General features: G+C 38.7%; 1 pseudogene across 1 annotated transcript in view; it reads left to right on the top strand.

Annotated features, from left to right (window-relative positions):
• The window catches only part of LOC107624085 (protein FAR1-RELATED SEQUENCE 5-like), a 48,767-nt pseudogene that overhangs the window by 13,606 nt on the left and 11,486 nt on the right, over positions 1 to 23,675 (top strand). Inside the window, exon 2 of the transcript XR_015906977.1 lies at positions 1,660 to 1,778. The product of XR_015906977.1 is annotated as a protein FAR1-RELATED SEQUENCE 5-like (transcript). The remainder of the gene's footprint in view (positions 1 to 1,659; positions 1,779 to 23,675) is intronic.

The raw sequence follows: 23,675 nt of genomic DNA, 5'->3' as shown, positions 1-23,675 counted from the left end.
TGCATTAATTGGTAGCTAAAAGTCATCAACACCACTAATAAGAGGCACTTTCTATTCTTCATCAGCAACATTTCATGCTTCATGTCAACTAAAGAACATGCCAACTAGACACTATGGTAACTAATTAACTAATAAAGTACCAAATAAACCTTAATTTGAATTTAGAATCCCAAACTAAAAAAGAAATTAAAAGTAAAATTAATATAAAGTATGTAATATAAAAGAAGCAATAAAAAGTGCCAGCTAGCAAATTAAAATCCATTCCTTAAAATTCTAAACCGATCTCAATAGTATGCAATAAAAAGAAGCAAATATTATGATAGCCTTGTCAAATCATACTGTGCAACATCAAAGGAAACCAAGCTTTGGAAATAAATAAATAAATAAATAAATAAATAAATAAAGAATAATAATAAGAAAATACTAAATTCAAGAATCTGGTGAACAACCTTTGGAAAGATCATATTTCATGGTCAGCTACCAGGCTATGAGTAACTAGATACAGTCAATAATAGTCAGAATTCTACATATTTCACGTATTGAATCACGTTCATTGCTCTTATGTTACAATAAAATTGCAAGTTGACACTAATACAATATTACTACAATATATAATCTGAAAAATTCACTTCATGTTTCGATGTTCTAATCCAAGCATTGTAAGATTTAACGAACAAAGTTAACTTACAAAATTACATCCACATCCTATTTTCCTTTTCAACTTTCTTCTTTCAATTCATCTCCTTAGGAAGTAACAAAAAAAAAAAAAAAGGAGGAAAAGGGAAAGAGATGAGGTATACTAACTTAAATTACTATGATCTTGTTGGACTAATTAACAATTTACTATAACATGATCTCGTGCATATTCAGATTTGAGAGTCAAATATTTGACATTTATTCCAGAAACATACATATAATTATTTACTTACCCATTTAGTACATCATTTCACAAAAGAAAATAAAAAAAAATGGCACACTTGTAAATTATGTGATTTAGGTAAATATTGTATTCTTTAATCTGGTGAAAGAGAGTGATGAATAACAAATGAGCAAATCAGTGGTGGTTTGTCCCTATTATCTTATTGAACAAATTGAAGGGCCGTTGAGATATGTATATGTTAAGGGGTAGCTACTGTACAGTAGTGCTTTATATATGTTTACTAGAAAGATATGTATATGTTTATTCCAAAAACATACATTTAAATAAACATTACTGAACTATGCAGAATAGTTAGCAACCGGCCCTATCCCCATTGAGTTAAACTATTGTACCCAATTAAATGGCTAAACAAATCGCAAAAAATCCATAATGTACCTTCACCTCCTCCAGTATTTATTGCGAAAGAAATAGGTTCGTACTAGTTACGAATCTGAAGCCAAATTTATTGCGGTACTTTGTTCTGAATTGAAGCAATCCTTACAATGTCCAGAGTCTCAAATATGTAAGGCCTTTGGAAAGTGTCTTTTAATTACAGGATCATAAAAGCACTGAATTTACTATGGCAGGTTGAAATATAGTAAAAGACCCTTTTTGCAAGAAGACATATGACATTGTACCGTCCTAATTTCTCCATGCGCTATAGTAATAGCATCACCTATGTGCCTGTGTGCTGAGAATGCATCCAGCCATGACTGAACTGGCAACATGTTGAACCACAGGTCTTTTGTGAATGATATTGCGTACTCCAGCAAAAAGAACGGGGAGGCCTCTTCCATCGCCTTGCAAAACAAGACACTAGAGCCACAAAGAAAGAGGTCCCTCTCTTCCAATTTTCCTGGTAAGTTCGATCATGTCAATCAATATATAACTTCAATTACAATATACTAACAAATTACAAATTATGCCATATTAAGACAAAATATGTTATTAAAATCACATGGTCCAGGTGGATCAATTATAACTAATGAGTAATATACATCAAGTGTTTCCATGTTCTAATTTCTATTATATGGTAGTTGCTAATTAATAGAATAATACTGCACATGTCCTAAATTGGTAACTAAATACACTCCCTAATCGACAGCCTATTCGCAAGCATCGATGGCATCAGTGGTGGGTTCTTCTAAGTCGTCGTCCCTTCTCAATGACAAACCTTCGACGTCAAACTCAGACAACCCAATCAAAATCGGTTGGGGGGAAATTCGAAGCAACATTGTCCTATGTCTTCACCCATGTTAAACATATCCCTTGGGTTCACATGGACTACTACACTCCATTCTTGATCAACTTCATCATTCACATAGTATACAAGGTGAGCTTCAGATGCAAGAATGTACGGTTTGTCATCTTCTCAATCACCAGTATGAATTGGATGAGAGAAGTTGACCAATGTGTGCCCACAAGGAGTCTTGTTTTATACCTCTATCAGAGGTGGTGTTTGCCTAGATACATCAAGAAGACTGTGAATTGACCACTGTAATTTAACTTAATGATGTCCACTATTTTTACGTAATACGAGACGCTACCAACAGCAACATTACTACCGCGCTTGCTTGCATAACTCCTAGTGTCCGAAGTGACATAAATCGCGCTATTTTGGGTTTTCAACCCTTCCTCTCTCGACAGAGTTCTAAACTTAAATCCATTTATGTTGTAAGATGTAAAGCGGCTAGCTTGAACATTAGGCCCACATGCAAGCCACTACAATTCGTTCGGATGCATGGTGCTTCCCAATGGAACTGGCAGGGAACAATTACCTGTTTCATCAGCTTGGGATACAAACGACACGACACCATTTGAATACAAAATGGAGTAATGATAACAGGATTCACCTCATGCTTGAACCACTCAGGAAATTCTCTGTGCACAACACTGTCTATGTGAGACTGGGACCTTGTCCTACTTCGTAATTTTTTCTTTGTGATGGCCTTAAAATCATTGGATAGGTCACAATAATTTCATGTCAGGATCTCCAACTATAGTAGATCATTTGAAGTCCATAATTTCAAAAGCACTTACTCTAAGAATTTTTCCACGGCCAGGCAATTGACCAATATGTGATGATGAGCTTGGAATTTTTCAGTTGGTGTGAGAGTGTAAAAAGAAGCATCCCCGACAGCCTTTCCAACCTCTGGGTACATGGTTGCACATTCATCAAGCATAAGATCACGCATTGGTCGATTAATCCTACTCTCGACATTATCTAGGTACCTTGAACAGAATACAAGAATCTCCTCAAATAAGTACCCATCTGCAATTGAGCCCGCTGGCTGTGATCTGTTACACACGTACTGCTTGAGACGACATAGGTACCTTTGAGGATATAACACTTGTCATTTGCCGAAATTAAAAACATAAACACAAATTTGTTTGATGATTACCTTTCAATTGGGTATATCCACCTATAATGCACTAGGCCACCGAGACTCACCTCCTCGACCAGATACACTGTCAAGTGAACCATGACTGTGAAGAAAGAAGAAGGGAAAATCATCTCCATGCGGCACAGAGTATGAACCACATGATCCTGAAGGAGAGGATGTTATTGAGGGTCTATGGATTTGCTGCATAATCGGTGAAAAAAGGATGATAAATCCGCCAGGACAGAAGACACTGGGGCAGGCAATGCATTCCTTAACGCAATTGGCAGTAGATGTTCCATTAGAATGTGACAGTCGTGGCTTTTCAAGCCCGACAACTTGCACTGCCGTAAGTCAACACAGCGGGATATGTTGCTAGAGTATCCATCTTGAAAGACCACGTTCTTGATAATTCTTAGAAAGAGCTCCTTTTGTGGATTGGTCATAGTAAAGATGGCGGATGGGTACTTTTCGTCTTCCCGTGGCCACAAACTATGCTTGACTCCCATCGACTAGAGGTCTCTTCGAGCTTTAATGTGGTCTTTAGACTTACCTTTCTCGTTCAGTATAGTAAAAACTATGTTGTCGCACACATTCTTCTCTATGTGCATGACATCAAGATTGTGACGCAATCCATTGTTCTCCCAATATAGCAGCTCAAAGAATATACTCCTCTTCTTCCAAGGAGACTCGTCTTGCACGGTAGTTTGTTGTCCGCGTGTCATTTTCCCTGTAATCGATTGCACCTTGCCAAATTGGACATGCACACCCTCTAATTGCCGGACAATGTCTCCACCAGAGAATTTGACAGGTGGACCTCTATCCTCTATCTTTCCATCAAAGGAGTACCGGTCTTTTCTATATTTGTGGTCATTATTCAGAAAGCGACGATGACCCACGAAACACTATTTCTGATTGTGTGTGAGCCGGTTAGTTTCAACATCCAAATTGCATGCAGGACAGGCTCTCCCACCGTATGTATTCCACCCAGATAAGTTGCCTAAGCCTAGAAAATTACTGATTGTCCACATCAACGCAGCATACATCTTGAAGGTTTTTTTCTCGACTGCATCGTAAGTTTCAACACCAACCCATAACTGCTTCAACTTATTGATCAAGGGCTCTAGGTAAACATCTATGTCATTTCTAGGCATTTTAGGATCAGCAATAACCATAGAGAGGATAAACGAAGTGGGTTTCATGCAAATTCAGGGGGCATGTATACAAGATAAGAACCACGGGCCAAATTGAGTACTTCGAGCTCATGTTTCTAAAAGGGTTAAAGCCATCGCTAGCTATGGCTAGGCGAACACTACGCAGATCACCGGAGAAGTTGGGATATCGTCTATCAAATGACTTCCATGTCTCGGCGTCCCTTGGATGCCTATACATACCATCAGAGTTAGGACCTCTCTTATGCCACAACATGTTAACGGCTGTCTTACTAGACATGTATAACAGCTACAATTGTGGAATAAAGGGGAAGTAACGAAGAATCTTTGCCGCTTGTAGTTTTCCGTTCTTCTTAACAACCATCTTGATCATCACCCTAGAGTTCCACAACCATCTCGATGTCCCACACCGCTTGCATTTGGTCAGCTCTTGGTCGTTGCCCTGGTATAGCATGCAGTCATTTGGACATGCATCTATCTTCTTGTACACGAGACCGAGCTTTCTTGTGACTTTCTTGGCATCGTGCACAGTGCTAGGAATCCGGGCATGCTCAAAGGCGTCTGCGAGCAACTCCAATATCATTCCAAAGGTCTTATCGCTCACTCCGCACATGGACTTTATATGATAGAGCCTCACCAAGAAAGACAGCTTAGAGAACTTTGAACATCCTGGTATAACTCCTGCTCTCCATCATCGAGTAGGTCATGAAAATTGCGGGCCTCATGACAAGGTTCATTGTATAAGTAAGGCAACTCATCCGCATCGGCACCAGCATGTTCATTCTCTGAGTCTTCTTCGTCGCTGTGAAGTCTTGAGAATTTGAATGCCTCGTGGACCATATCAAGCATCGGGGCATTGAAGTTTCTTTCGAGTTGATCTTCTTGTCCGTCACTAGAGCTCTATACCACGCGTCTCTCACCGTGATAGATCCAAAATGTGTAACTAGATGGGAAAGGGTTTATCAGCAAATGATCGAACGCATCCTCTCTATTTTGTAAAAGGCCGAACCCACACGTCGGATATGGACAACGTATCATCTCATCGGATGATGCATTGGCAAATGCAAAATCTAAGAATATGGTCAAACTGTTCCTATATTCTGCACCAACTCGTGGCTTTGGAATCTGGTGCACGAAATTACAATCACACTTTTGCAACTCCGCACAACTAACCAGCAAGTGCACTGGGTCGTCCAAGTAATACCTTACGTGAGTAAGGGTCGATCCCACAGAGATTGTCGGCTTGAAGCAAGCTATGGTTATCTTGTAACTCTTAGTCAAGATATCAATAATTCTCAGATTTAATTGTAAAAAGTAAAAGAACATGAAATAAATACTTGTTATTCAGTAATGAAGAACAGGTTGAGACTTTGGAGATGCTTTGTCTTCTAAATCTCTGCTTTCCTACTATCTTCTTCTTCATGCACGCAAGGCTCCTTCCATGGCAAGCTTTATGTTGGGCATCACCATTGTCAATGGCTACTTCCCGTCCTCTCAGTGAAAATGTTCCAAATGCGCTGTCACCACACGGCTAATCATCTGTCGATTCTCGATCATGTCGGAATAGGATCCATTGATCCTTTTGCGTCTGTCACTACGCCCAACACTCGCGAGTTTGAAGCTCGTCACAGGCATCCCTTCCCAGATCCTACTCAGAATACCACAGACAAGGTTTAGACGTTCCGGATCTCAGGAATGACTGCCAATAATTCTAGCCTATACCATGAAGGTTCCAATCTTAGATTAGAAACCCAAGAGATACACATTCAAGCTTGATTGCATGTAGAACGGAGGTGGTTATCAGGCACGCGTTCATAAGTGAGAATGATGATGATTGTCACGGATCATCACATTCATCAGGTTGAAGTGCGAATGAATATCTTAGAATAGAAGCAAGCGTGATAGAATGGAAAACAGTAGTAATTGCATTAATTCATGAAGAACAGCAGAGCTCCTCACCCTAACAATGGGGTTTAGAGACTCATGCCGTAGAGAATACAATAAGAAACGTGTAAAGTGTCACGAGGTACAAGATGAATCACTAAAAGTAGTTTTTATAGTAAACTGGTGACCTAGGATTTCAGAAAATGAGTAAGCTAGGGTGTTTAATGTAAAAATCTACTTCCGGGGCCCCTTGGTGTGTGCTTGGGCTGAGCATTGAAGCTTTCATGTGTAGAGACTTTTCTTGGAGTTAAACGCCAGCTTTTGTGCCAATTTGGGCGTTTAACTCCAGTTTTTATGCTAGTTCCGGCGTTAAACGCCAGAATTCTTGAGCTGACTTGGAACGCCTGTTTGGGCCATCAAATCTCGGGCAAAGTATGGACTATTATATATTGCTGGAAAGCCAGGATGTCTACTTTCCAACGCAATTGAGAGCGCGCCAATTGGGCTTCTGTAACTCCAGAAAATCCACTTTGAGTGTAGGGAGGTCAGAATCCAACAGCATCTGCAGTCCTTTTTCAGCCTCTGAATCAGATTTTTGCTCAGGTCCCTCAATTTCAGCTAGAAAATACCTGAAATCACAGAAAAACACACAAACTCATAGTAAAGTCCAGAAAAGTGAATTTTAAATAAAAACTAATAAAAATATAATAAAAACTAATTAAAATATACTAAAAACATACTAAAAACAATGCCAAAAAGCGTATAAATTATCCGCTCATCAGAATCCAACTCTTATCAATATCTAATTTAATGAAATAATAGAATGACAAAAATTCATAAAATAAAGTCAAACCACCAGAAAAAAGTTGATAATTAACAATTAAATAAATTAAGGGAGTGTATAATATGACATAGTCATACTTCTTGATATAAAATGGGAGAATAACTCTTAAAAGAAAAAATAGAAAACACATTTACTAGCAATCAGGATAATACACAGCTAACAAAATTATTTGAGAAAGTTGCTTACTCATTGAAAAATTCTACACTTTCAAAAAAAATTACTAGAAGAAAGAAACTCTGGTCCAATGCCAAAAATTTGAAATGAAAAAAAAAAATTCCTTCCTTAAAAAAAAACAAAAACGGGGAATATTATATTAATTTGAGAAATAATAAAATGAGAAATTAATATTGTATTACAATATAATGTATGAGTTGGCGAACTAAACAATATATAAATAGAAATAGGTAAATCAAACGGGTAAAAGTGATAACAAACAGGATAGTTTTATGTTTGGAAACACCCAAAATAAAAGTATCAGAATCTATTGAAATGCTAACTCATAATTTTCTCTGTCCTTGTTATTCTATAGTAGAAATACGACATATATAAAGGAGAAGTTGAACAACACATCCTGTATTTAATTATAGTTATATGCTTATATACAATAGGGTGGGTTCTTCTTACTCATCTTCTTTCACATCAGTATTTTGATGATACAATTTATATTAGCAATTATCCACTAGTTCCTAAACCAAATGCATGTGGTTTCATATTTGAGGAAACATAGCTGTGTCAAAGGTTGTAAATAACTTGATAACTAATTGGAATATGATGATTAATTTTAGCTAGATTCCAATTACTGAAATATAATGTAAAAAGAAACAGAAGCAAGAAGCTCTAGCGGGAGTTCAAGTTCAAATGACCCTTTTATGTTTAATATTTCAGTCTTGAAAAATAAGTGTGATGTTCTTATATATTAAAATTGTGGAATTGAAGTTATATGAAATCTAACTGATCTATTAATTAGATCACATAAGAACACAAGAGATATATTAAAATAAATGATGAAGACTTCATTTGAGTATAGGATTGACTCATTATTTTACACATCTTGTGAGATTGTAATTGTCTTTACCTAACTTCTAAGCTATTAATTGTATATTATTCAAGAAATTCATAACCAATAATTGCTTTCTTTCTTTCATTATTTCAAGCATTTGTAGGTATAGTTCTTCAAACATTCAATTTAAAAGTAATTAGCAAAATAGAACTGAAAGCTATCTTTGTTTTTAGGATAAAATTAATTATTTGAATTTAATGTACCCGCAGGACCAGATAGCAAAATAGCTCTTCTTGCTAGATAAAAGTTTCTGGTGTGCTTGGAAAAATCAATATGCTTCAAATGAATATGTGCAGCACTTGTCAACAACACTCGAGTTTTTTCGCTGCCATTGTCAATATAATATGGAAATATGAACAACAATAACAACAACAACAATAATAGAAAATTTATTTTTATGTACTAGTAGTAAAAAATAGTTACTTTTTTTACCCTATAAACAAGATTTATATACACACCTGCTCCTACCCAATTCCAAGAAGGTGAGTGCCAAAAATTTATCAAAAGAGAAGAAAAAGGTGAGACAATATAATGAAATTTAAAAGCGTGCTAATTGAAGTTCAAATCAGTAATTTAATTTGTACATAACAATCCTAAATTTTACTGTTTCAAGTTGGTAGAACAACTTGAGTAATAGATAGGGATGGCAACGGGTCCCCATGGGGCGGGGACATGCCCCCCGCCCCCCGCCCCCAATATCTGTCCCCGTCCCCGCCCCGTCCCATGACGGGTAACGGGGACCCCGTATCCGCCAGGGACCTGGGTCTCCACGGATATCCGCAGATTTTTGTAAAAATTAATAAAAATTGAAAAAAATGAAAAAAATTAGAGAAAATCAAAGATAATCCTACATCGACAAAAAAATAATTTAAAGTTAAAATCATATAATAACTCAACAAATCAATAATATAAAAATTGATAAGATGTACGCAAAACTTCGATTGGATCAAGCTTTTGTCCAATGAATCAGACAATGAACCATTTTTTATCATTGCCATCCTCCTTCAAACTAAAACTCCACACTGAGACGCAATTTTCATGACCTACATTAGACATTAAACGTACTCAAATTATCAATGAAGGGAAATGAAATTGGCAAATAAGCCTATACATATATGGAATCTCAGAATTTCATGAAATCTAAAAGTATATCAGTGCGACTGTTAAACTTAACAAATTCCATAATTCAAATATTGAATGAAAACCGTGTAAAATTGTTTATTGAATTATCAACAAGTCAATAATTCAAAAATATAAATTAAAAATTAAAAATAAAAAATTCAGAACTCAGAACCTAATTACCCTAAATCAGAAATTTAGAATCAAATCAACCCTAATTAGAAATCAGAATCAGAAAATTCAAAACTCAGAACCGAATTACCCTAATTCAAAAATTCAGAATCAAATTAACCCTAAATATAAATTAGAATCAGAAATCAAAATCATATCAACGTAACTTAGAAATATAAATTACAAAACCAGAAATTTATAATCGGAATCAGATTAACCTATATTAACTCAAAAATATTAATCAGAATCAGAAATCAAATTCATATCAACCTAATTCAAAAATATAAAACACAGAAATTCAGATTAATCGGAATCTCATTAATTCCGAACAAAAAAATTCCTGACCCTAACTCAGAAATCTAAATTTAGAGAAGGGGATGGAAGACGAGGGTTGACTTACCTGAACCTGACGGAGAAAAGGGGAAGGAAGACCAGCGAAGACCGGCGATGCGAAGAGGAGAAGATGACAACTGGCGACAAGTCTGCTGCGACCAGGAGAAGACAATGACGTTCCCGAGTCTGCTGTGACCAGGAGAAGAAGACGACATTGCTGCGAGCCCGCGACGGTGAGCTCGACTGCCTCGACACCTTTAGGGAGAGACTGAGCCACTCAGGGGGACTGGGGTGGGAGGCGGCGCTGAGGGACCAGAGGGTGGAAGGCGGCGGGCAGCGGTCGGCTTTCGGCGGTCAGCGGGAAGGAGACAGGAGGGGCTGAGGGTTTGAGGAGGAGTAGAGACGAGAATCTCAGTTCAGTTCTCGCTCTCTGAAGTTTGAAGCAGCCAAGCAGGGATTGAGGGATAAGGGAATGTGACGGCTAGGGTTATGGTTAAATGGCTAACATATTATATATATATATATATATATATATATATATATATATATATATATATATATATATATATATATAAAGGCATTTTTGTCTTTTCATATAAACGGAAATTTAACGGGTCTCCACGGGCGGGGACCTCTACCCCCGCCCCGCCCCGTTTATTATATGGGGCCCCGTCCCCCGTCTCCGTGGATAAAAATTATCCCCCATACCTGTTTCCCGACGGGTAAATCCCGCGAGTACCCGCTCCGCCGGAAATTTTTGCTATCCCTAGTAATAGAACAAATAAATCTGCGAAGTGGTTTGCCATTAATTTATAGGTCTTTAAATTATAAATAAATACTAAGTAAATTCTCGAAAAGATTTTGTGCAAGACTTATTGGTTCTTGACAAATGAAATACCTGTCATAGTTGAAGGTACAGGAACACACCCCAAATATTTCAAATCTCCAAGATATCCACTTGTCAGAGAACCTGCTTCAAGGCAAACAAAAAGAATACATAAATAAGCTTAAGTTAAGACAAATTTAGAATGTTACTCTAAGAATTAGAAGAAACATTGAAAAACGGTAACCAAGATATTCCTAAGCTAATGAAAGATCTTGAGAATAAAATCATGGAAATTTCAGCATTGAAATAAGAAATAGAAACATTCAAAAAGATAATCAAGATGTTACTAAGCTGGTGAATGATCTTGAAAAGAAAAATGCAGAATTTTCAACAAAGAAGCAAGAATTAGAAGAGGCATTGAAAACTAGTAACCAAGATATTGCTAGGCTGACGAAAGATCTAGAAACAATGAAGAAAACATATGGTTTACAGTGCTCACAGTTGGAAGCAGAAATCAAGGGTGCTAAAGGAGAGTTAAAAGAGAAGTCACAAGAATATGAGCATCAGTTGGAATCATTAAGTAATAAGATTAGAGAGAATGAGGCCTCTTATGAGTCTCAGTATCAAAAGTGGAACCTAAAAGTTATCCAATTTCAGAAAGCTACAACTTTTTAGCTTAGTTCGATGAGGGTAAAATTATAAATGTGTTAATGTCAATTTTTTATTTATTTATTTACATCATTTCCAATCTTACAACTTAGAAAATTTTCAAAAATCAAGTTCTTGAAATTGTCTTAGGAAACTGTTAAGGAGCATGTGCTAAATGAGCCAAAGCAATAAACACAAACATATCAAGACTCAATGGTTCAGAAATTTGAGAAAAATTAAATCTAAATGTTAAATTGGGAAAGAAAAATATGGGCAAAATTAATCGATCAACGTTGTTGAAACCAAGATTCAGAAGGCACAAAGATTAAATTGATGCAAGATTAATTTATCAACAGACATAAAAAAAATTGGGACAAAGGAGAGGAACATACGACTGAGAGGGAGTCTCTTGCAATCGGCAACGCACAACAGGGCAAGGGGAGAAGGCTGCTGATGATGACATAGGGACGGATGGCTAGGGAGAACGCCGACGACGTCACGGACATGCACGGCAGGAGAAGACTCAGACGACCCCTTCCACTTTACCTTCGAGCACGGGAGCTACACGGCGGAGGGAGGAGATTGGTGACCGGAACGAACGATGAAGCGGACGTGGCTTCTGGAACTAACGGAGGGAAGAGTCATGACAGTGGGAAAGGAGACCAGTGATTGACTTATGGTGCACGAATTGTAAATCACACTTTTTACAACTCGTACCACTAACCAGCAAGTGCACTGGGTCGTCCAAGTAATACCTTATGTGAGTAAGGGTCGATCCCACGGAGATTGTTGGCTTGAAGCAATCTATGGTTATCTTGTAACTCTTAGTCAGGAAAATAATAAAATAATTCACTTATCAAATTTGATTTCAAGGAATAAAAGGGGAGAACACAAATTATACTTGTATGCAATGATGGAGAATATGTTGGAGTTTTGGAGATGCTTTGTCTTCTGAAATTCTGCTTTCCTCTGTTTCTGATTCACGCACGCACGTCCTCCTATGGCAAGCTGTGTGTTGGTGGATCACCGTTGTCAATGGTTACCATCCATCCTTCCAGTGAAAAGGGTCCAGGTGCGCTGTCACCGCACGGCTAATCATCTGCAGGTTCTCAATCGTACCGGAATAGGATTTACTATCCTTTTGCGTCTGTCACTACGCCCAGCACTCGCGAGTTTGAAACTCGTCACAGTCATTCAATCCCTGAATCCTACTCGGAATACCACAGACAAGGTTTAGACTTTCCGGATTCTCTTGAATGCTGCCATCAATCTAGCTTATACCACAAAGATTCCGATTAAGAGATCTAAGAGATATTCATTCATTCTACAGTGGAACGTAAGTGGTTGTCAGGCATGCATTCGTGGAGGAATGATGATGATTGTCACGTTCATCACATTCATATTGAAGTGCAAATGGATATCTTAGATAGGAACACGCATGTTTGAATAGAAAACAGAAATACTTGCATTAATTCATCGAGACACAGCAGAGCTCCTCACCCCCAACAATGGAGTTTATAGACTCATGCCGTCAGAGATTACAAAGTTCAGCTCTAAAATGTCATGAGATACAAAACAAGTCTCTAAAAGTTGTTTAAATACTAGACTAGTAAACTAGGTTTACAGAAAATGAGTAAACTAAGATGGATAGTGCAGAAATCCACTTCTGGCTCCCACTTGGTGTGTGCTGGGGCTGAGACTTAAGCTAATCACGTGCATAGAGCTGTTTTGGGCGTTCAACGCCAGCTTTGGATCCTTTTCTGGCGTTGAACTCCAACTTGTAACTTGTTTCTGGCGCTGGACGCCAGACAGCAACATGGAACTGGTGTTGAACGCCAGTTTACGTCATCTATCCTTGAGCAAAGTATGGATTATTATATATTGCTGGAAAGCCCTGGATGTCTACTTTCCAACGCAATTGGAAGCGCGCCATTTGGACTTCTGTAGCTCCAGAAATTTCATCCTGAGTGCAGAGAGGTCAGAATCCAACAGCATCAGCAGTCCTTTTTCAGCCTGAATCAGATTTTTGCTCAGCTCTCTCAATTTCAGCCAGAAAATACCTGAAATTATAGAAAAACACACAAACTCATAGTAAAGTCTAGAAATATAAATTTTGCCTAGAAACTAATGAAAATAAACTAAAAACTAACTAAAACATACTAAAAACTATATGAAATTAACCCCAAAAAGCGTATAAAATATCCGCTCATCACAACACCAAACTTAAACTGTTGCTTGTCCCCAAGCAACTAGATAAATATAGAATATCAATAAGTCAAGAAGCAATAATGTCTCAGAGTTTTTTTGAATGAAGCTCAGATTCTAATTAGATGAGCGGGATTAGTAGCTTTTTGCTTCCGAACAGTTTTGGCACCTCACTTTATCCATTAAAGCTCAGAGTGATTGGCATCTATAGGAACTTAGAATTCAGATAGTGTTATTGATTCTCCTATTTTAGTATGATGATTCTTGAACACAGCTACTTTATGAGTCTTGGCCGTGACCCTAAGCACTTTGTTTTCCAGTATTACCACCGGATACATAAATGCCACAGACACATAATTGGGTGAACCTTTTTAGATTGTGACTCAGCTTTGCTAAAGTCCCCAATTAGAGGTGTCCAGGGTTCTTAAGCATACTCTTCTTTTGCTTTGGACCTTGACTTTAACCGCTCAGTCTCAAGTTTTCACTTGACACCTTCACGCCACAAGCACATGGTTAGGGACAGCTTGGTTTAGCCGCTTAGGCCAGAATTTTATTCCTTTAGGCCCTCCTATCCACTGATGCTCAAAGCCTTAGGATCCTTTTTATTTACCCTTGCCTTTTGGTTTTGAGGGCTATTGGCTTTTTGCTCTTGCCTTTTGGTTTTAAGAGCTTTGGCTTTTTCTGCTTGCTTTCTCTTTTTCTTTCTCTATACTTTTTTTTCTGCAAGCTTTGTTCTTTGCTGCTTTTTCTTGCTTCAAGAATCATTTTTATGATTTTTCAGATTATCAATAACATGTCTCATGTTCATCATTCTTTCAAGAGCCAACATATTTAACAGTCTTAAACATCAAATTCAAAAGACATATGCACTGTTCAAGCATTCATTCAGAAGATAGAAAGCATTACCACCACATGTAAATCATTAGAATTTTTCTTGTTAAGAACTCGAAATTTATTGCCTCTTATTCTGAAGATCTACTATTTTATTCATGTTTGCTGATGATGAGAAAAATAAATTATAACTTAATTGAAATTAAGATCAAAATAGGTATGCTAATTACTACTACTTATATCTACTTTCTAAGGTAAACTCCTATAATGGCAACTATCACAGAGTTAAAGCAAAAATTAGAATTTAAAAACCTTTGTTCTGGGAAGTGGATGTTCCTCTAATCTGCGGGATGCTTGGTCCTTCAAAAGATAATTTCTGGCGCTTCAATTCCCTTAAATCACACCCTTGCTCCTCCTGTTCTTTAAGCATATAGCAAAGAATGCTACTTTGTTCCTTCTGTTCTTTCTTTATTTGTTCCATAGCTTCTTGCATCTTGGTAATAGATGTTTCAAGATACTCCCAGTATTCAGATTGAGGGATTTCTGGGAGAAATTTCTGTGTTTTCTTCTTGATGGGGTCATCCTGTGCTTGTTGTTTTTCCATTGATGCTTTGGTGATTGGCCGCTCAACTGAGATATACTCAGTTATTCCCATCCTTACTCCAGCGTCCTTGCAGAGCATAGAAATCAAGCTTGGATAAGCCAACCTGGCATCTTTGGAATTTTTGTTTGCAATTTTGTAGAATTCAGTTGAAATCAGTTGATGAACTTCCACTTCTTTTCCCATCATGATGCAATGGATCATCACTGCTCTTCTAATAGTGACTTCAGAACGGTTGCTAGTGGGCAGCAGAGAATGCCCAATGAAGTCCAGCCATCCTCTGGCGACTGGTTTGAGATCTTCTCTTTTGAGTTGATTTGGGACACCCTTCGTGCTGGTGGTCCACCTGGCTCCAGGGATACATATATCCTCTAGAATCTTATCCAGGCCCTTGTCTGTTCTCATCATTCTTCTATTGAAGGAGTCTGGATCATCTTTCAGCTGAGGTAGCTTTAAGATCTCCCTAATCTTGTCAGGGTGGGTATGAACAATCTTTCCTCTGACCAAGGTCCGATAGTCATAGATAGCAGATCCAGATAGTCTTTGCTTGTCTGTATGCCACATATTAGCATAGAACTCCTAGACCATATTCCTTCCCACTTTCGTTTCAGGATTAGCTAGGATCTCCCAGTTCCTGATTTGAATTTGCTCCTGGATCTCTGGATATTCGTCTTCTTTCAGATCGAATCTAACTTTCGGGATCACTGATCTTAGACCCATTATTTTGTAATAATAGTCTGAATGTTCTTTAGTTAAGAACTTCTCTTGATTCCAAAGTGGTTTTGGAACGCTTTCTTTCTTGCCTCTTGGAGTGGGTTGTTTTCCTTTAGGAGCCATGATCTTAGTGATCACGGATAAGCACACCAAACTTAGAGGTTTGCTTGTCCTCAAGCAAAAAGAAAAGAAAGGAGAGGGAGAGAAGGAGAGCTAGGTGCAATGGTGGATGGGAGGGGAGGGAGGCCGAACCCATATTTAAAGGGAGAGAGGGGTGGGTTTTCAAAAATAGGGAGGAAGATAAGATAGAAGATATGATTTTTAAGAAAAATTTAAGTATGATAAGAAAAGATATAATTTAAAATTGAAGAAATATGAAAGATATTTGAAAAAGATAGATTTGGATTTTTGAAAAAGATATTGATTAGTTGAAAAGATTTTTGAATGAAAAGAGATAGATTTGTTTTGAAAATTTTGAAAAAGAGTTGAATTGGATAAAAAGAGGATTTGTGCTTATGGATTAAGATACATTTGATATTTTTAAAATAGGGTTTTTGGAAATTAGGAATTTTAGAAATCAAGGTTCTTAACATGTTTATGCAAGAAATCATGAATTGAAACATGAAAATTAAAATTAGAATGAAAAATATGAAGTAAAAACGAATTCACCTCCTCCCTACCATCCTGGCGTTTGAACGCCCAAACGCTGCATGTTTTGGGCGTTCAACGCCCAAATGCTGCCTCTCCTGGGCGTTCAACGCCCAGCTGTTGCTTCTTTCTGGCGTTGAATGCCAGGAACTCCTTTGTCACTGGGCGTTTTTCTAAACACCCAGGACGCTGTAAATCTGGCGTTAAACGCCCAGATGGCTATCCTTACTGGCGTTCAACGCCCAGTGGATGTTTCTTTTGGGCGTTGAACGCCCAAAACAGACTCTTACTGGCGTTTTCTTGCCAGTGAGCTCTTTTTCTCTGTTTTGTGTGCAGAATCCTTCTGTAACCCTGTGAACTTATACAATTGACTCTTTACCTTAGTATCAGTGAACTTTATATAAACAAATAAAATCAAGAATAGGGCAAAATGCTTAGAGGAAGTGATGCCCCATGGCTGGGTTGCCTCCCAGCAAGCGCTTCTTTATTGTCTTTAGCTGGACCTTGCTGAGCTTTTAATCTAGCTTTAGCCTTGAGCACTCTTGCTCAACATTGCCTTCAAGATAGTGCTTGATTCTCTGTCCATTAACAATGAACTTCTTGTCAGAATCAATATCTTGAAGCTCCACATAACCATATGGTGATACACTTGTAATCACATATGGTCCCCTCCACCGGGACTTCAGTTTCCCGGGGAATAGCCTGAGCCTAGAGTTAAATAACATAACCTTTTGTCCTGGTTCAAAGATTCTAGATGACAGCTTTCTGTCATGCCACTTTTTTTATTTTTCTTTATAAAGCTTGGCATTTTCGAAAGTAGTGAATCTGAAATCCTCTAGCTCATTTAGCTGGAGCAATCTTTTTTCTCCAGCTAATTTGGCATCAAAGTTTAGGAATCTGGTTGCCCAATAGGCTTTATGTTCCAGTTCCACGGGCAGGTGGCATGCCTTTCCATACACAAGTTGGTATGGAGAGGTCCCTATAGGAGTCTTGAATGCTGTTCTGTAAGCCTACAGAGCATCATCCAAGTTTCGTGCCCAATCCTTTCTACGGGTACTTACAGTCCGTTCCAGGATTCTTTTTAGTTCTCTGTTAGAGACTTCAGCTTGCCCATTTGTCTGTGGATGATATGGAGTCGCCACCTTGTGGCGAATCCCATACCGAACCATGGCAGAGTAAAGCTGTTTGTTGCAGAAGTGAGTGCCCCCCATCACTGATTAGTACCCTGGGGACACCAAACCTGCTGAATATATGTTTCTGGAGGAATTTCAGCACTTTTTAGTATCATTGGTGGGTGTGGCAATGGCCTCAACCCATTTTGATACACAGTCAACTGCCACCAGAATATAAGTGTTTGAGTATGATGGTGGGAAAGGCCCCATGAAATCAATACCCCATACAGCAAACAACTCAATTTCCAAGATTCCTTGTTGAGGCATGGCGTAACCATGGGGCAGATTACCAGCTCTTTGGCAACTGTCACAGTTACGTACAAACTCTCGGGAATCTCTATAGAGTGTGGGCCAATAGAAACCACATTGGAGGACCTTGGTGGCTGTCCGCTCACCTCCGAAATGGCCTCCATATTGTGATCCATGGCAATGCCATAGGATCCTCTGTGCTTCTTTTCTAGGCACACATCTCCAGATTATTTCGTCTGCACATCTCTTAAAGAGATAGGGTTCATCCCACAAGTAGTACTTTGCATCAATAATTAATTTTTTCTTTTGTTGCCTGTTGTACTCTTTGGGTATGAACCTTGCAGCTTTATAGTTCGCAATGTCTGCAAACCATGGTGCTTCCTGAATGGCAAATAAATGCTCATCCGAAAAAGTCTCAGAGATCTCAACAGAGGGGAGGGACGTTCCTTCTACTGGCTCTATCCGGGACAGATGATCAGCCACTTGGTTCTCTGTCCCTTTTCTGTCTCTTATTTCTATATCAAACTCTTGCAGAAGCAACACCCATCTTATGAGCCTGGATTTTGAATCCTGCTTTGTGAGTAGATATTTAAGAGCAGCATGGTCAGTATACACAATCACCTTTGATCCTACTAAGTATGATCTAAACTTGTCAATGGCATAAACCACTGCAAGCAATTCTTTTTCTGTGGTTGTGTAATTTTTCTGGGCATCATTTAAAATGCGGCTAGCATAATAAATGACATGCAGAATCTTGTCATGCCTCTGTCCCAGTACTGCACCGATGGCGTGATCACTGGCATCACACATTAGCTCAAATGGTAATGTCCAGTCTGGTGCAGAAATAACTGGTGTTGTGACCAGCTTGGCTTTCAGCGTTTCAAACGCCTGCAGACACTCTGTGTCAAACACAAATGGCGAGTCAGCAGCTAGCAGATTGCTCAGAGGTTTTGCGATTTTTGAAAAATCCTTTATAAACCTCCTATAGAATCCTGCATGCCCCAGAAAGCTTCTGATTGCCTTAACATTGGCAGGTGGTGGTAATTTTTCAATTACCTCTATTTTTGCTTGATCCACTTCTATTCCCTTGTTTGAAATTTTATGCCCAAGGACAATCCCTTCAGTCACCATAAAGTGACATTTTTCCCAGTTTAAAACCAGGTTGGTCTCTTGGCATCTTTTCAGAACTAGTTTCAGGTGATCAAGACAGGAGCTGAATGAGTCTCCATATACTGAGAAGTCATCCATGAAGACTTCCAGAAATTTTTCCACCATATCAGAGAAAATAGAGAGCATGCATCTCTGGAAGGTTGTAGGCGCATTACACAGCCCAAATGGCATCCTTCTATAAGCAAACACTCCAGATGGACATGTGAATGCTGTTTTCTCTTGATCCTGGGGATCTACTGCAATCTGGTTATAGCCTGAGTAGCCATCCAAAAAGCAGTAATAATCATAACCTGCCAATCTTTCTAGCATCTGGTCTATGAATGGTAAAGGAAAATGATCCTTTCTGGTGGTTGTATTGAGCCTTCTGTAGTCAATACACATGCGCCACCCTGTAACTGTTCTTGTAGGAACCAGTTCATTCTTTTCATTATGAACCACTGTCATGCCTCCCTTTTTGGGGACAACTTGAACAGGGCTCACCCAGGGGCTATCAGAAATAGGATAAATAATCCCAGCCTCCAATAATTTGGTGACCTCTTTCTGCACCACTTCCTTCATGGCTGGATTTAGCCGCCTCTGTGGTTGAACCACTGGTTTAGCATTATCCTCCAATAAGATTTTGTGCATGCATCTAGCTGGGCTTATGCCCTTGAGGTCACCTATGGACCACCCAAGAGCTGTCTTGTGTGTCCTTAGCACTTGAATAAGTGCTTCCTCTTCCTGTGGATTTAAAGCAGAGCTTATGATCACTGGAAAAGTGTCACCTTCTCCCAGAAATGCATATTTAAGGGATGGTGGTAATGGTTTGAGCTCAGGTTTAGGAGGTTTTTCCTCTTCCAGAGGAAATTTCAGAGGCTCTTTCATTTCCTCTGAATCCTCCAAATCAGGCTGAACATCTTTAAAGATGTCTTCCAACTCTGATTCGAGACTCACAGCCATGTTGATCTCTTCTACCAAAGAGTCAATAAGATCAACTTTCATGCAGTCTTTTGATGTGTCTGGATGCTGCATGGCTTTGACAGCATTCAACTTAAACTCATCATCATTGACTCTCAGGGTTATTTCTCCCTGTTGGACATCAATGAGAGTTCGTCCAGTTGCTAGGAAGGGTCTTTCTAGAATGAGAGTGGCACTCTTGTGCTCCTCCATTTCCAGCACTACAAAGTCTGTGGGAAAGAAGAATGGCCCAACTCTGAAAATCATGTCTTCAATCACGCCTGATGGGTATTTAATGGAGCCATCAGCAAGTTGGAGACATATCCGGGTTGGTTTAACTTCTTCAGTTAAACCAAGCTTTCTGATAGTGGATGCAGGTATTAGGTTGATGGTTGCCCCAAGATCACATAAAGCTGTCTTGGTGCAATTACCTTCTAATGTGCATGGTATCAGAAAACTCCCAGGATCTTTAAGCTTTTCAGGAAAGCTTTTCAGAATGACTGCACTGCATTCTTCAGTGAGGAGAACTCTTTCAGTTTCTCTCCAATCCTTCTTATGACTCAAGATCTCTTTCATGAACTTGGCATAAGAGGGTATTTGCTCAAGTGCCTCTGCAAATGGAATCTTTATTTCAAGAGTCCTGAGATAATCTGCAAAGCGAGCAAATTGCTTATCCTGCTCCTCTTGGCGGAGTTTTTGAGGATAAGGTATCTTGGCTTTATATTCCTCAACCTTAGTTGCTGTAAGTTTATTTCCTACAGAAGTGGTTGAAGAAGCCTTTTTAGATGGGTTGTTATCAGCACTTGTGTGTGTCTGATCCCTCACTGGCAATTGAGTGCTGGAGTTAGAAGCTGGAGTGATGTTAGACGCCAGCTCCTCATCTGTTCCTGGCGTTTGAACGCCAGAACTGTGCTTCTTTTGGGCGTTCAACGCCAAATCCTTGCTTGTTTCTGGCGTTGAACGCCAGTCCTGAGCATGGTCTGGGCGTTCAGCGCCAGCCTTCCACCCAACTTCTGGCGTTTTAGCACCAGAATTATTTTTTCTTGGGCTCTTACTGTCCTCAGATGGATTCTGGGTGGTTTGCTCATTTCTTGGTTTCCTACTGCCTTGAAGTGGGGTATTTAGTGCTTTCCCACTTCTTAATTGAACTGCTTGGCATTCTTCTGTTATTTGTTTTGACAGCTGCTGCTTTGTTTGCTTTAATTGTACTTCCATGTTTATATTAGCCATCCTTGTCTCTTGTAGTTTATCCTTGAATTCAGCTAACTGCTTTGTTAGAAAATCCAATTGCTGATTGAATTCAGCAGCTTGCTCTGCAGGACTGAGTTCAACAGTTACTGTTTTAGCCTCTTCTTTCATGGAAGGGTCACTGCTTAGGTACAGATGCTGATTTCTAGCAACTGTATCAATGAGCACTTGAGCTTCTTCAATTGTCTTTCTCATGTGGATAGATCCACCAGCTGAGTAATCTAGAGAGATCTGAGCTCTTTCTGTAAGCCCATAATAGAAGATGTCTAGCTGAACCCACTCTAAAAACATTTCAGAGGGGCATTTTTGTAGCATCTCTTTGTATCTCTCCCAGGCATCATAAAGAGATTCATTATCTCCTTGTTTAAAGCCTTGGATGTCCAGCCTTAGCTGTGTCATCCGTTTTGGAGGAAAGTATTGATTCAGGAATTTTTCTGTCAGCTGTTTCCATGTCCTTATGCTAGCCTTAGGTTGGTTATTTAACCACCTCTTGGCTTGGTCTTTTACAGCAAATGGAAACAGTAATAATCTGTAGACATCCTGATCTACTTCCTTATCATGTACTGTATCAGCAATTTGTAAAAACTGTGCTAGAAACTTTGTAGGTTCTTCCTGTGGAAGACCGGAATACTGGCAGCTTTACTGCACCATGATAATGAGCTGAGGATTCAACTCAAAGCTACTGACTCCAATGGAGGGTATGCAGATACTACTCCCATATGAAGCAGTAGAGGGGTTAGCATATGACCCCAGAGTCCTCCTGGACTGTTCATTTCCACTTAGATCCATGATGGAGAAAGGGATATGATGTAAAATAAAAAATTTATTTTTATTTATTTATTTATTTATTTAATTATTTCTAAAATAAATAAAAATAGGTGAAGATTTTCGAAAAAATGAGGAGAGAGAAAGTGGTCAGGAAGTTTTGAAAAAGATATGATTTGAAAAAGATTTTAAATTTTGAAAAAAAAATCTGAATTTTAAAAATAGATTTCGAAAATTTGCTTTAAAATAGAGAGAAAAGATATTTTTGAATTTATAGAGGAGAGAGAGAAACAATAAGATAGCACAAGATTTAAAATTTTTAGATCTAATGCTCCTTGTTTTCAAAAATTTTGGAGGGAAAACACTAATGAACACCAAACTTAAAAAATTTTAAGATCAAGACACAAGAAAAACTCAAGAACACTTTGAAGACTCATAAGAACACAAGAACATGAAGAAAGAACACCAAACTTAAAATTTTTTTGAAAACCAAAATAAAATTTTCGAAAAACAAAGGAAAATCAACAAGAAAACACCAAACTTAAAGTTTGGCACGAGATTTAATAGAAAAATTATTTTTGAAAAATTTTTGAAAAGAAAATAAAAGACTCTGACCCAAAAGACAAAAATTTCCTAATCTAAGCAACAAGATTCACCGTCAGTTGTTCAAATTCGAACAATCCCCGACAACGACGCCAAAAACTTGGTGCACGAATTGTAAATCACACTTTTTACAACTCGTACCACTAACCAGCAAGTGCACTGGGTCGTTCAAGTAATATCTTACGTGAGTAAGGGTCGATCCTACGGAGATTGTTGGCTTGAAGCAATCTATGGTTATCTTGTAACTCTTAGTTAGGAAAATAATAAAATAATTCACTTATCAAATTTGATTGCAAGGAATAAAAGGGGAGAACACAAATTATACTTGTATGTAATGATGGAGAATATGTTGGAGTTTTGGAGATGCTTTGCCTTCTGAAATTCTGCTTTTCTCTGTTTCTGATTCACGCACGCACGTTCTCCTATGGCAAGCTGTGTGTTGGTGGATCACCGTTGTCAATGGTTACCATCCATCCTTCTAGTGAAAAGGGTCCAGGTGCGCTGTCACCGCACGGCTAATCATCTGCAGGTTCTCGATCGTACCGGAATAGGATTTACTATCCTTTTGCGTCTGTCACTACGCCCAGCACTCGCGAGTTTGAAGCTCGTCACAGTCATTCAATCCCTGAATCCTACTTGGAATACCACAGACAAGGTTTAGACTTTCCGGATTCTCTTGAATGCTGCCATCAATCTAGCTTATACCACGAAGATTCCGATTAAGAGATCTAAGAGATATTCATTCATTCTACAGTGGAACGTAAGTGGTTGTCAGGCACGCATTCATGGAGGAATGATGATGATTGTCACGTTCATCACATTCATATTGAAGTGCGAATGGATATCTTAGATAGGAACACGCATGTTTGAATAGAAAACAGAAATACTTGCATTAATTCATCGAGACACAGCAGAGCTCCTCACCCCCAACAATGGAGTTTAGAGACTCATGCCGTCAGAGATTACAAAGTTCAGCTCTAAAATGTCATGAGATACAAAACAAGTCTCTAAAAGTTGTTTAAATACTAGACTAGTAAACTAGGTTTACAGAAAATGAGTAAACTAAGATGGATAGTGCAGAAATCCACTTCTGGGGCCCACTTGGTGTGTGTGCTGGGACTGAGACTTAAGCTAATCACGTGCATAGGGCTGTTTTGGGCGTTCAACGCCAGCTTT

Source organism: Arachis ipaensis, chromosome B10 (genome assembly GCF_059453495.1).
Source record: "Arachis ipaensis isolate K30076 ecotype BB chromosome B10, ASM5945349v1, whole genome shotgun sequence".
NCBI lineage: Eukaryota > Viridiplantae > Streptophyta > Magnoliopsida > Fabales > Fabaceae > Arachis > Arachis ipaensis.
This window is presented reverse-complemented; position numbering and strand designations above follow the sequence as displayed.